Source organism: Phyllostomus hastatus, unplaced genomic scaffold (genome assembly GCF_019186645.2).
Source record: "Phyllostomus hastatus isolate PE091 unplaced genomic scaffold, TTU_PhHast_1.1 phas_contig_150, whole genome shotgun sequence".
Classification (NCBI taxonomy): domain Eukaryota; kingdom Metazoa; phylum Chordata; class Mammalia; order Chiroptera; family Phyllostomidae; genus Phyllostomus; species Phyllostomus hastatus.
The window spans coordinates 7,336,546-7,349,334 of NW_025333611.1; the positions used below are offsets into that span (position 1 = coordinate 7,336,546).

The 12,789-nt window shown below is 54.9% G+C and overlaps 1 protein-coding gene across 2 annotated transcripts in view; it reads left to right on the forward strand.

Annotated features, from left to right (window-relative positions):
• SLIT3 (slit guidance ligand 3) overlaps positions 1 to 12,789 on the forward strand; it is a 517,665-nt gene that overhangs the window by 298,744 nt on the left and 206,132 nt on the right. The gene's annotated exons all lie outside the window — the stretch shown is intronic.

Here is a 12,789-nt window from a genome sequence, read left to right on the forward strand (position 1 = left end):
CGCCCATGCCTTAATGCTCTCATGTCTCAGACGAGGGTAACATTAGTTCCTGCCTCACAGGGCAGTGGCACAGGCTCACAGGGCCAGCTCTCCACCAGTGTCCCTGTCACTAATATCCGGGTGACGGGGTTCTCACTCATGCCTTGGTCTTCGCTGGGAAGGCCGGGCCGCAGTCCTGCATGTCCGAGCTGGACGGAGGAGACGAGACTCCAGCTGACTCCGGGCTTGGGGGAGGCAGCGCTGGGGCCCGAGGTTGCTGGGGCCCTGAGCAGCCAGGTCCTCAAGGCTCCGACCCCTCTGCCTCCTCACCGGGGCAGATTCTTGGCCCCCACATTTCAGGTCCACCCTAGAGAGATCAGCTGCTCCAGACAGCCGGGGAGGGGGCCGCGGCCGGATGCCACCTGTGATTGGAGCAAACAATGCCGTGTTGGCTTCTTCTTCTGTGTACAGACACTGCATCCACAGAGTCACAGTGTGGACTAGTGGCCTCTCAGGTGGTTCTCATGTGTGTGGGGAATTTTTCTCACACAAGTGTGGCCACACGGTCATATTAACCAACACAGACAGAGCCTCTTTTTCCCTAATGAACTCCACCTGGCTTTGGACACCAGCATCTAGGATGTTATTCTTGGGTAAGACTTTAGGTTCTCTAGGAGTAGGCCAACCCCTCCATTTCTGGCTACGTAAACTGAGGCCCAGAGTGGGGCATAACCTGCGCGAGGTCACAAGCAAAACAGTACAAGTGGCAGGACTCAAACTCAGACGTCCCGATTCCCAGACAAGTGCTAGTTCTTCTTTGCCACAGTTCCAGGCAGGCTTAATGCCAGAACACAACCACTGTCCTTTCAAAGCTCACCCTGGGTCCATTGGCTATGCCTGCCTGGAGCGTTCTGCAAAGAAGGGGGGTGAGGCCATGTTCAGCCTCCGGAGCCAGAGATCTCTGACCGATTAGCATCATGTGCCCCGGGGGAGAGAGTGGGGCCATGTATCACCGCGTCCGCTATCCTGGATGTAAGCCCAAAGAGGCACCCCTCGTGGTGGAATGTCAATCACAAGCCCCAGGTAGGATGGAGAATCTGAGGTGTTAGGTTAAACTTCAGGGTGGGGGTAGGTGGGGAACACGGAAGACAGAGTGTCCGTACACCACTCCCACCTCCCTGTCACACACGATCCAGTTGCCCCTCGCAGGCACCATCGAATGTCCCTCCTCTGCAGTTGCCTCCCCCCCACCCCCAAGCAGTCGGGTCGGGCCGAGCCCGGCCACACAAAGTGGGCTGGCGAGCCAACAGCCCGGGCATCACCTGGGGGCCTGGTAGCACTGCAAAGGAGCCCAGGCGCCAGCCCAGTCCTTCTGAATCAGAATCTGCAGCTAACCAGCTCCCTCGGGTGGCGTGTGTGCAAGTTATGCACACGGCCCTTCGCAGCCGGCCCAACCACAAGTGCGCTTCCCTAGGGGCAGAGGTGAACCACAAAGTCTGCCTTGACCTGAGGAGGGTATACCAGACCTGGGGTGGGGTACAAGTAAGCCTCTGACCTTGGGCGCATCTCAGCGGATTTTCACCACTCAGCTACCTTCTTCCTGGATCAGCTGAGTGAGCCTTCTCACCGCAGGTCAAAGGCAATTTGGTTTTTTTAATGAACCTTAACGTGTCTTCACATGCACTTGCACCAGTCTAACTACTGCTCACCTAAACACAGGCAGGTCTCCCCGAATTGTCGTGATCTCGCACGCAGAGAGCATCTCAACCTTGACTTACTCATATTCAAATTTCTCAGAGATCCCAATGGCTTCTTATACCCTTTGGAGTAGAGTGGATTGTTTCTGAAGAAGAGTTTTGTTCCTTTCTTCCAATAGTGGGCGGACGTGATGTGTGTGATAAACAACCATTACCCTTGAAATGCAGTGGGAAGGAATTTTTCTCGCTAGGAAAGTTTATTTGATGTCTGGTTTTACAGCTACCATTTGTGTGGGTTCCCCCCCTCCCCTTAAGTCCCAAAGTGAGTTTCCCTTGTGCCTGGTGCCGCTGCATCCAGAGCTTGCGTCGTGCCGGCCAGCGGACCGCTGCCTCGCTGTCCTGCTGGCATGGACACCACCCGAAAGTTGGGTTGACTGATCTCTCCTCTTGCTTCTTGAGCAACGTAAGACCAGATTTCAGTGGGAGTCACATGCCCAACCCTGAAATCCTAGCCACTTGAAACATTCCTGCTGGATCTGTTGGGAGGGGTAACAGGCAGGAAGGAAGCTTCTATCATGTGTCACAGAACGAAATTTGAACACACTCATCATTAGGAACCTCTCCCCTGCTGGTGTTCTGTCGGGTCTTGTCTTTCTCACCCCAAAACAGTCTCTGAAACCCCCAATCCTACTCCGAACCTCTCGGCAGTGGCCTCAAGTCCATTGTCCTTTCAGGGCCCAACAAAGTTCCGGAAGTTGGTCCAATGGCAGGATGTTCCCCAAGCCTACGCCCTGCGTGCACAGTTCACCTGGCCATGCGGTCGATCCTGGAGTGCGTCTGCCAGAGTGTAGTCAGGGCCACGGGCTTTGAGCTCAAGCCTTCCCCGCCTCTCAGCCTTCAGAACGGCCTGACCCACAGAAGGAACCCAGTCAACCCCAGCGACCTGAACTAGTGAACGGGCTCCGGCCTGTTGTGTGGGAGGGGGAGGGGCGGGAGGGAGCGCGGGAAGCGGTTTAGTCCAAGCCATGATTAGTATTCGCCACGTCGAGAAGGCAGCCACATGGAGTCCCTCTTGGGGGAGCCTCCAGGGAACTCTGCTGTCTAACCTGCGAAAATAGAAAAATAATTTTCTTTTCAAACACGCCACGCTACCCAATTGATTTGCTAATGGGTTCTGGCAGCCTTTGTATTAGTCTGAGAAGCCATTCAGACCACCACTGACAATGTCAAACTTATAAATTGCTCTTGATAAAACCTGCACATCAAAATCAAATAGGAAACACCTGGTGAGCTGGCCCCCACCCCGGGGAAGGCCAGGAGTGCCGCTAGGTGGCCGGGGAAGAGGCCTCCTCCAGCCCCGCTCTGGACACAGCTCCAGAGACAGAGGCGGGGAGCGGAGGTGGTGGCAGGGGCCCGGAGGGTTTAGGACCTCAGGTCAAATCTGACCTGTAGCTGCTTTTATTTATTTATTTTTTTGGTCACCATTACAAATCCAGAATTTTTGTTTTGCTTAGAAATCAGGAGGTCTGGGACACGTTCTTTGGTGGCAACAATCAGCTACAACAACTGTCTCTTTATCCTTCATGGAGCCAAACAGCGGCTTCACTCCCAGCCACTTCCCCTTCTGTCTCCCCCCCGCCTCCCGGCTGCTGCTGGTGTGGGAGTCTGAACTCCCTGAGCTCTTAGGCTTCAGAGAGAGCAAGCCTTGTCTTCGAGTGGCCTTAGGAGGCCACACCCTGTCTTCAGGCCTCGGTTTTCTCATCTGTGAGGCAGGACTCTTGACGGCGTTAGAAAGAAATATTCTTCCTTTCCTCTCGCGGAGCTGTCCTTACTCTCAAGGCGTGGTTTTGCTCCCCAGTCCCAACCAAAACTAAGTCAGTATTTTTAGTAGAAAATATTAATTTAATAGCGGAGAGCCTCGTGCGTGCTGCCCACACTTGTCCCGCCGAGCGCACTGTGTGTGTTCCTTCCCGGCTCAGCGGAGCTGGGGGCCTCCTTCCTACTGTCCTGCGAGCAGCCGGGGCCCAGGAAGTTGAGTGACTCCTTCGGAGATGTGATCACCAAAGCAGGCTACCCCCCTCCACTGCCTCCTTCCTTCCTGGGCTTGCTCCTCTGGAACGAGACAATTGTCAGTGAATTGTCGGGCTCTGGAATGACACCTGTTCTCCCCGAGCAGAAACGACACCTTTGAAGTAAAATTTTCTCAGCTCCCAGCTCCACGGGAAAAGCCTATTTGGGGGCGCATTATGGCTGCATTCTAGAAGTCATCAAGTCGGATGCTTAAACATAGCATTTCTTTGGTTCTCAGCTGCCGGCAGCAGGAAAAACATTGTGAAGGGCAAATAAATATTTATGTATGAGGGCTCTTTGTGCTCAGTAAATGTTTGAGTCTGTTGTCCCAATTCCCTGGGCTGAGAGTCAATTATGGAGCCCGGAAGAGAGCGTGGGAGTGAATACGATTCGGCGCCTACGTCCCTTCAGCAAGGTGACACCGAGCAGCTACCAGGGCAGGCAGGCTCTGGGGCAGGCTGGGCGAGGCCAGCGCCGGAAGTGCTCGCAGGTGCCTGGAGACCCGCTCAGTGCTCTGCACTAATTATCTCGTTTAATTGTCACGGCGCCTCATTTTACAGACGAGAACACACTGCGACTGCTTCCGACTGACCTGTTGTGTGCAGACACGGGCCAAGGAGGAGGAGATGACGTTCTCACTTCTTTTTCTCCGCGTTCCCTACTAAATTGTAAGCTCATTGAGGAGTATCTGGGGCGGTAATCGTTGCTAAGATGTTGTCGGGCCCTTCCTAGGGGGCAGCCCCCGTGCTAAGCATTTGCTGCTATTTCGAATCCTCACAACAACCCTCATGACATGGGCACAGTAAATTCCTCAGAAACACGTGCCGAATGAATGAATGGAAGTCGTACCCATCTGCCCGCAGCCGTGGTAGCGGGAGGAGAAACGTCCATTTGGGTTGTACCTGGATCTCCATGGAGAAGGTGTCAGAGCAAAGAAATCCTCCTATTAGATTGGCTTGTCTCGGACAGGAACTGGTGTCCTCTGTTGGGTTTGCCTCCCCATTCTCTCGTCCCTCCCTTTCCTCCCGAGCCCCTCCCCTACCCTCCCCTCCTCACTCTCTCTCTCACTCTCATTTTTCCTTTTCTTACTATCTTTTCCTTTGTCTCTTCTTCTTTGTTACTTTCCTTCCCTTTAGATTGTGTTTTTTCCTGCCTTTTCATTCTCTCGATACTTGAGAGTGTTTCCTCTTCCTCTTCCTCGACTCTCTCCTCTTCCTTCCTCCTCCTCTCTCTTTTCCCTCTCCTCCTCCTCATCTTTCTCCTGCTCCCCACAGAGTCCGCCCTCAGGACTCCAAGCTTGAAGAGGAAGTGTTTGCAGGCCCTTCTGGGGGTGAGGGAGCAGGGGGGGCTTGCAGTAACTTGGGGAAGTAATACCAGATGTGCCGTGGGTGCCAACAATCATCCTGAATGTAAACCGTGCCGAGCTCCGGCAATAAAGCTCCTGCAGCTGGAGTGCCGGGAGTGCCAGGGGGCGGGGACTGCGGCCTCGCTTCTTACCCCAGGAGGGATCCAATCTGGTCTTTGCATATATTTATGCCTCCAGATCCCGTTTTGCTTCTTCAGAAAGGTGATCCATCTTCCCCCAAGTTTATTAAAGGCAGTTTTCCAACACCACTTATGAAATATTACAGGCGGCCCCGTGATTCATGGCCTCATTTATAACCCACAGCATTCGGGAACTTTGGGGGAATATTTCTCATTAAATCTAGTATTTCCCAACTCTGGAGTCGCCTCCTACTTCCCCAAGAAACACCAGGAAATTCAAGGCAGGTGTGAGCAGTGGGGTGCAGTGGATCTCCTGGCATTGAGCCCGGACACCGGGGCGGGGCAAAGAAGACAGAGGCACCCGGTGATCTTCCACCTGGGGCTCTCGGGGCCGGGGGCGGGGGGGGCTGGGGGGGGTGCTTCCCACACGACTGTCTACTCGCCTAAGAACTTCAGTCTGTTTACCCTTGGCTCTGCGGCTTCTCTGGCAGAGGTCTGTCTCTGTGAGCCCGCGTTGTAGGGTAGAGAGAGGGAGGGACAGATCGGGCCAGGCCAGGGGTCAGCACCCTGGCCAGCAGGACCCCCAGTGATACAGCAGGCTCCTTTCTGCAAGCGGTCAGCCAGGAGCTCGCTCCCTGGACATTGCCATCCAGCCGGACTTTGCCGCAGCTCCTTCCTGTTGCCTGCAGTGATAGTTTCCTTAAGCATTGTTTACAGCCGGGAATAAGCTGTCCCTTTAACCAGGTGACATGACGTCGCTGGGCCTTAAATTCTCGGCCAAGTAGCTGTAAGGCTCTCACTCGAACCTTTGCGTTTTGAGCATTGTACGAAACCAGAGGGGGCTCTCCTCCTGCTGCATGCTGGCAGAAAAAACAAACAAGCAAAACCCAAACCCTCTCCCACACCAACGACTGCCCGTGCCCAAGCATCCACCCTGGGGCCGGCTTTCCTCTCCGTGACTGCCCCCACTCCAGGCTAAGGGGTCGAACCTGACTTTTATTACAGTTTCCCTGCCTGCCACCCACGATGTCGATGTGGCGCATCTAGACCTACGGGATGCAGCATAGCTTGCCGAAATTAGAAAAGAACAGGCTCAGTGTCTGTGTTTGTATCTCTGTATTGTGCCGTGAAGGGCCATTGCCAACGTAGGGGTTTAACTCTGTGTGCTGAGCAGCGAGAGGCAGGCCCATCGTGTAAATACGGGGCGACTTCACCCGCCTTTTTGGGCCACGTGTGCCCGGGGTGAGCCTGAAATGGACACCGTGAGTCGGCTCCTCACCCCCGCCGCCCCGCACCCCCATCCTTGAGTGCATGTCTCCCACCCCCCTTTCCTGGGCAGCGGTTTCCGGGCATTTTCCCTCCTGCGCGCCCTCCAAGACGACGCGGCATACCTGTCAGGCTCCTGCCCCGCAGACCGAGCCTCAGGCCCGGGACGTGGGGCACTGCCGTGAGAGGATTCGCTCAACCCCAGCCAACTGTGCAGGGGAACTGGCCCCGGAGAGTGTTGCTGGCAGCCCTGAAGCTGCCCTCGGCCTGGCAGGGCGGTGGCCCCCTCCTTCCGGGAGCAGGGGGCAGGGGTCTGGGGCAGAAACATCAGGTGGTCCATTCATGCCACTTCTGTGGGCCTGTCCTGCGCAGCGTCTCAGCCCTGCCACCCTCTGGCCAAAGCCGGTAGCGCGGGGCCTGTGGGAGTGCCGCGCAGATGCCCTCACTGCCGGCGCAGCTCTGCCCGCAGCCCTGGGGGACCCAGCAGTACAGCCTGCAGAGACAACACCCACAGCCCTCGGGCGGGCAGAAGCCCGGCGCGCCCTCCGAAAACGGCCCGGCAGGGGCAAGGGTCTGTGTTCTCTGCCGCCGCATTCCTCTTCCACCTGTTCGGTGCACGTCACTCCCGCGTCTGTTCTGATGCTTGTACGCTGGCGTAAATACCTGTATGCTCCTCGGGGCCTGTGTGTTTATTAGGTCTCTGTGCAGCGCGTGCTCCTTGCCTCCGCGGACACCCTTCACCCTTCACAGCGCACATCCAACCAAGGGAGCAGCCCGTGAACGGGAGGGATAAAACACCCGCCCGCGGGAGACGCGTTGTGATCCCAAGACACCCTAGTGTCTGTCCACTCGCCATTTGCTCTGAAACCTTTTCTCTCTGAAGGACTGAGCTCATTTGTCGTGGCAGAAACTGTTTTTTATTGTCAGGTGGTGCTGATGGAAGACCCCTGAAAGACGAGGTGTTTGGGGCCTGGGGGAGCTGTGACGTATTCAACCAGGTCAGGGTAGGCACTCCTTCCCCAAACGCTGGGGTCAGGGAGCCAAAGGCTGGGAGCGGGTGGGAGTGAGGGGCAGGGCACAGAGTCCAGGCAGCTGCAGGGGTTGCTGAGCAACCGGCCCCGGATGTTCCACCTCTGGTGAGTCAGGGTCTGTGTGTGTGCGCCCTAAGTCAGCCGGAAACCTGCAGGAGACGCTGGAGACAGGCAGTCCCTGCCGTCGCCAAGCCTCTCCCCTGGATGTCACTGTTGTGCTGTGCGAACGGCCGGCGCTGGGGAGCACTTACAGGAGCGTGAAAAGCCCTCCCTGGAAGCACTGCCCCATCCCTTCGGGCTGGGGGAGGCAGGGTAGGAAAAGGCAGGGCGGGCTTATCTGCAAGCATTTGGGAGGTTGGGGCTCAGTGGTGCTGCCCCAAGATAGTGGGTATGGGCGACCCCGAGGGCCTCTGGTCCCGCAGGTCCTGGGGCAGGGCTGACTTCTCTAGTACAGTGTGAAGGGGCTAGGGTGGCTGTGAACACTGGGCTCAGTCAAGCACTCCGCCACCCACACACACCCCCTCTGTGGCTCTCAGGCCCGAGTCAGCACGTGGGAAGCAGTGGGGGTGGGTTCCCTCTCTGGGTTCCCTCCCGGCCAGCGTGTGCAGTGGCTAAGGGCCCAGATGTGAGCCACACCCCAACCTCACTGTAGACAGGCCAGGTGACCCGGGGAACTGTCTCCCACCTCAGAGCCCGCGTTTCATCACCTGCATTAGATGGGGCTCCCTCACAGCACCGGTGTAAGAATTAAATGGGAAGAGCACTCGTGACACTTAATACTCGGAGTGCAGCTGTTATTACAACAAGGAATTTAGAAAGAGTGCAGTGCAGAGAGCCTTCCAAGGCCTTACTTAGCCTGTGAGGAAAATCTTGTCTCTAATCCAATCATGAAAATAAGCCTTAGCTCACAGACGAGAACAAATCCCGAGATTTGGCCCAGGCCTACCAGAACCAATGCCTCCTTTTCCCTTCGCTCGGTTTTGAGTTTCCTGCGTCGCTGGCTGCCTCTTCGCCCAGCCGCACAGGCATGTGTTTGGGTCCACGTGTTGGGAGGAAGCATCCGAGTTTAGCCCTGAAGCAGTCAGGGGAGTTTTTTCTTCCCGTCTCAGGGTTGCCGCATTTGGAGTAACTGAAAGCAGACCCAGAACGCTTTAGAAGGAAAGCACGTGACCTGAGCCCCAAGCCGGGGCCCTGGCATCGAGGAGCGGGAAGGGGCACAGAGCCTCTGAGGGGGTCCAGGCGGGCGCCATGGGCCCCTCCCCTGCTCTCAGAGGGGGCTCCAGTCCAGGAGCCTTCGAGCTCCTTTTGCTCTTCTTCCCTGGAATGAGATTGCACATTGTAGATGATTAAGACAACTCCCTGATACGGATACGGACCCACGTGGGGAGCGGGAGCTAGTTCCACCGGGGTCTCGCTCTGGGGGCACGAGTTGCCAGTTTCGCCAGCGTCCACTCGCTTTGCAGTCGCCCAGCATCAGTGCTGCAGGTCCCGCCTCGGGCCCTCCCCTCCTCCTCCCCCCTCCTCCAGTACAGCCGGCAGGCCGCCCTGGTTGCAGTTCTGACCCTCTATTTCACCCGCACCCTCTTTTAGGTGATAAGAGGTGCAGACCCTTCTGCGTCTTGAATGGGCTTGCTAAAGTGAGCCCACCTGTCTCAGCTCAGAGCCCGCGAGGGATGCAAGCGGCAGGCCCACTTGCTGTTGAAGAGCCATCGAGCCCCCGTGCAAAGCAGGGTGCGGGCTGGCAGGCCCAGGCTTGCCAACGAAGGACCCCCCCGCCCACAGACAATCAGAGAACAGACCGGGAAGTGGAAGGCGCCCTGTTAGTTTTATTGTGCCCTCGAATTTTCTGTTTTTAGGGGCTGCTTTTGCCTTCTTAATTCCATGATCCCTGACTGGACCCGAGTTTCGTCTTTCTGTGCACTTTGGGCCTCGTCCCCCACCCCCGCAAAGAGGCCTTGGGTCTTCGTGCCTGGGGGGCGCCGGGGAGGACAGAGGTGAGTGCGGCACGGTGCGGTGGGGCAAAGGTGAACAGGACAGCGAGGAAGGAGGCAGTGCCCGAGCAGCTGCGGCTTCCCTCCGAACCACTCTCCCCACTGGGCTCATTGTTCTTCCCCGCGGCACAGAGACACCTGCGCCTTGGGAGTCTGCGCTTCTTTATAGCAAGGAGCAGCCTATTAAGAGAGACAGAGAGATTGTCCACCAGGAGCAGCTGACTCTCCACGCCTCGCCCCCTCCCCTCCGTCTCAGTTCCCTCCTGCTCACGGCTCAGCCCCCAGAGAGGGCGCCCAGACTCTCTGCCCCGGCATTGGCTTGATCACCGGGAAGGCCTGTCAGTGATAGGCGTGGGGGTGGGGGGCAGGCTCAAACCAGCTCTGCTGGAAGAGCAGGAATAATTACAAAATCTCAGGCCGTTATCCAATTACTGTGACGGGTGGCCATTCCAGGGAGTTCTAACTGGATTAAGTTCATTATAAAAAGATTAGTCCTAGGACGGGGACTGCGCATAACAAAGTGAACCTTCAGAACGTGCTGCTGCTGGGCCACCAAGGACTTTGGGGGTGAGACCGAGTGAATGGCTTTGTTTATTGAATTACTGCTTAGGGATTCGCCAAGGTGTTTTGTTCCGATAGAGTCTGTGGCTTAAAGCCACTGTCAGCAGTTTCCTGTTTGTTTTCCTTTTTTCAACACTCTCCTTCAATGCCATTGTCGTTACTGTCAGAGCGCTAATCCAGGCTGTTTGTCCCTGACGTCCTGCACGAGCGCGGAGGTGAGAGTATTGATCAGAGTGGATCTGAGGCCCGCAGAGCCCACATATCACAGGTTAACCGTGTGCTCCTGGGCGTGTCTAGGGGCGGTGTGTGCCCGTGTCACACCCTGCGTTTTGCATCGTGTGTTATAGCTTTGCAAAGCACTTGCACTCTTCTCACTCGACCCACCCAGCAGTGCTGTGGGCAGATGGGCATGCTTACAATGACTTTACCGACGATGAACCTGAGACTCAGAGAGGGTAACCATGGTCACCCTGCAGATAGTCCCAGACTTGAGGCTACTACTCGGAACCGCTACGCCCAGCCTAGCCTCCCACGAACACGTGTGAACTCAGCTTGCAGATGTATTTTGAACATAAAGTGTGTGTTCAGCTGGTGGCAATTGCATATTTGGATTAACCAAGTTGCTCAAGATCAGTTTTCTTCCTCTATTTACTATGAGAAATATACCAGATACCAGTTTTGAACTAGTTTAGTTGCTAAATTCTTTCTTCCCAAGCTCAGGAAAATTTGGCATTCAGAAAACATCATGGAACTGGCTTTGGGGGTTACCCCAAACCACCCTTCTGGCGTATTCATTAGGGTGTGCCCTCCTTGAGGACCTTGGCCATCGCTTCACTGTCCTAGAATAAATGCTCAAGCCACTTCTAGGGTCCTGGGGTTAGAAACGTGGACATTAGAGGCAGTGGGAGATGTAAGTTACCAGCCAGTCTCTTGTCATTTCACTTAGCGTGACTTAGTTCTGGGGCGGGGGGGCCCAGACTCCTCTGGATGAACTGGTAAGGGTTCAAGTTTCGAGCAGGTCTGCCTGAGCTCCTGGTGTGTTTTCGGAGTCAGCAAGGCCTCAGCTTCTTCCTCCTCATCCCGCTGCAGCCATGACCAGTGGTTCGTCACACTTCCTGACCTCGTCTGGGTTTGGACTCCCAACACTCTCAAACCGACGGCCGAGCAGCCACCAGCAGGAGTCAGGGATTGGCTGGCAAGATGGCGTCTCCTTACCTTCCTGATCCCAGACTCTGGTGACCTCACAAAACTCCTGAGGCCTTGAGAGGCACGGCCAGACCGGCCAGTCGGTCCCTTTAGGTCTGATGCCATCTGTATGGCCGCATGGGTGATCCGCAGTTCAAGACACCCAGGGAAGGTCAAGGAGGATATGGAATGATCAGAACTTCTTCAGATTGAGGAAACGAATACATCCAGAGTATAACTCCAGTAAAGATGAGGCAGAAACGTACCTGCCAGAAAAGAAAGGTGTGCGCACAAGCAGAAATCCAGAGCGCTACGGACAAATGACTCCATATACCCCCTCTTCCCCGAAAGAAATACCCATAGACAGATACAACATTTTGTGCAAGTGTTTAGTCCTTAAAGCACATCTAGCTTATGCCCAAGGTTAAAGGCAAGCAAATAAATAATACCAACTAGACTGCTGAAGGAGAATCAGGATTCTCATTTGAAAACAATAGAACCCAAATTCAAAATGACTTTAAAAAACAAGGAAAAGAAAGTCATTGGGCTTATAAAACTAAAAACTCAAAGGCTTCAGGAAAGGCGGGACCTGGTCATTTAATAGTGTTGGGATTTTTTTCTACATGGTAGCTCCCAGTGTCTCTGAACTTCTCTCTTCAGCATGGAGCTTGGCAGAAACAAGCGAGGTTTTTATGCCCGAAGTAGTTCCTGTGAAAGTTCTGGAATGTATTAGGATTGGGCCTGGCATGATCCTGTGCCCCATGCTGCCAGGGAATGCACTGCTCAGATTGGCCACATGGTCTCCCTGGAGACTAGCCCTGCCCTCCCCCATCCCCCACTCCAAATACCACCTGTTTACATGAAGAATGACGCCAAGGTGGTGGATTGGAGGGAAAGCTGGCTTGCTGTGTACGAGGCCCTGTGCTAGATGCTAAAAGAAGACATTACAGATGGGTCCAAAAGCTGAACAATTTGCAGGCTCTTTTCTGTAAAAAATAATCTTATTTAATCCTGAAAAACACCACAAGATAAATATTTTTATTGTTGCCACTGTACAGGTTCAGAGGGGTTCTATAGCCCACTCGAGCAGACCCAGCAATTTTATCCAGCTCCAAAAACTGAGTCCTTTCCATGATTCCTGTGTCTGGATAGGTGAGAATGTGAACATGAAAAGTTTAAAATTTTCACAAACTTATTAGAAGGAGCCAAGTCGGAGACTGGATTTCTGTTTTTCCACTTAGGAGCAAGCCTTGAACCAGAAAGTCATGGGAAGGAGAATCGTGTCCCTTCCCGTTCATTTGAACTCAGGCGCAATGTAGGAAGAATGCTGGCCAGAGTTTACTGAGCACTTACTAGGCACCAGGCCCTGTGCGAGCACTTGACAAACAACATCCCATCAGATGCTAGAATCTACCCTATGAAAACAGTGCTTGTCCCTATGGGACAGCAGAGAAAAGCGAGTCTTGGATGGATGGTATGACCTAACCTCGTGGGTGAGTGGAGCCAGAGCTGGAACTCAGCCCT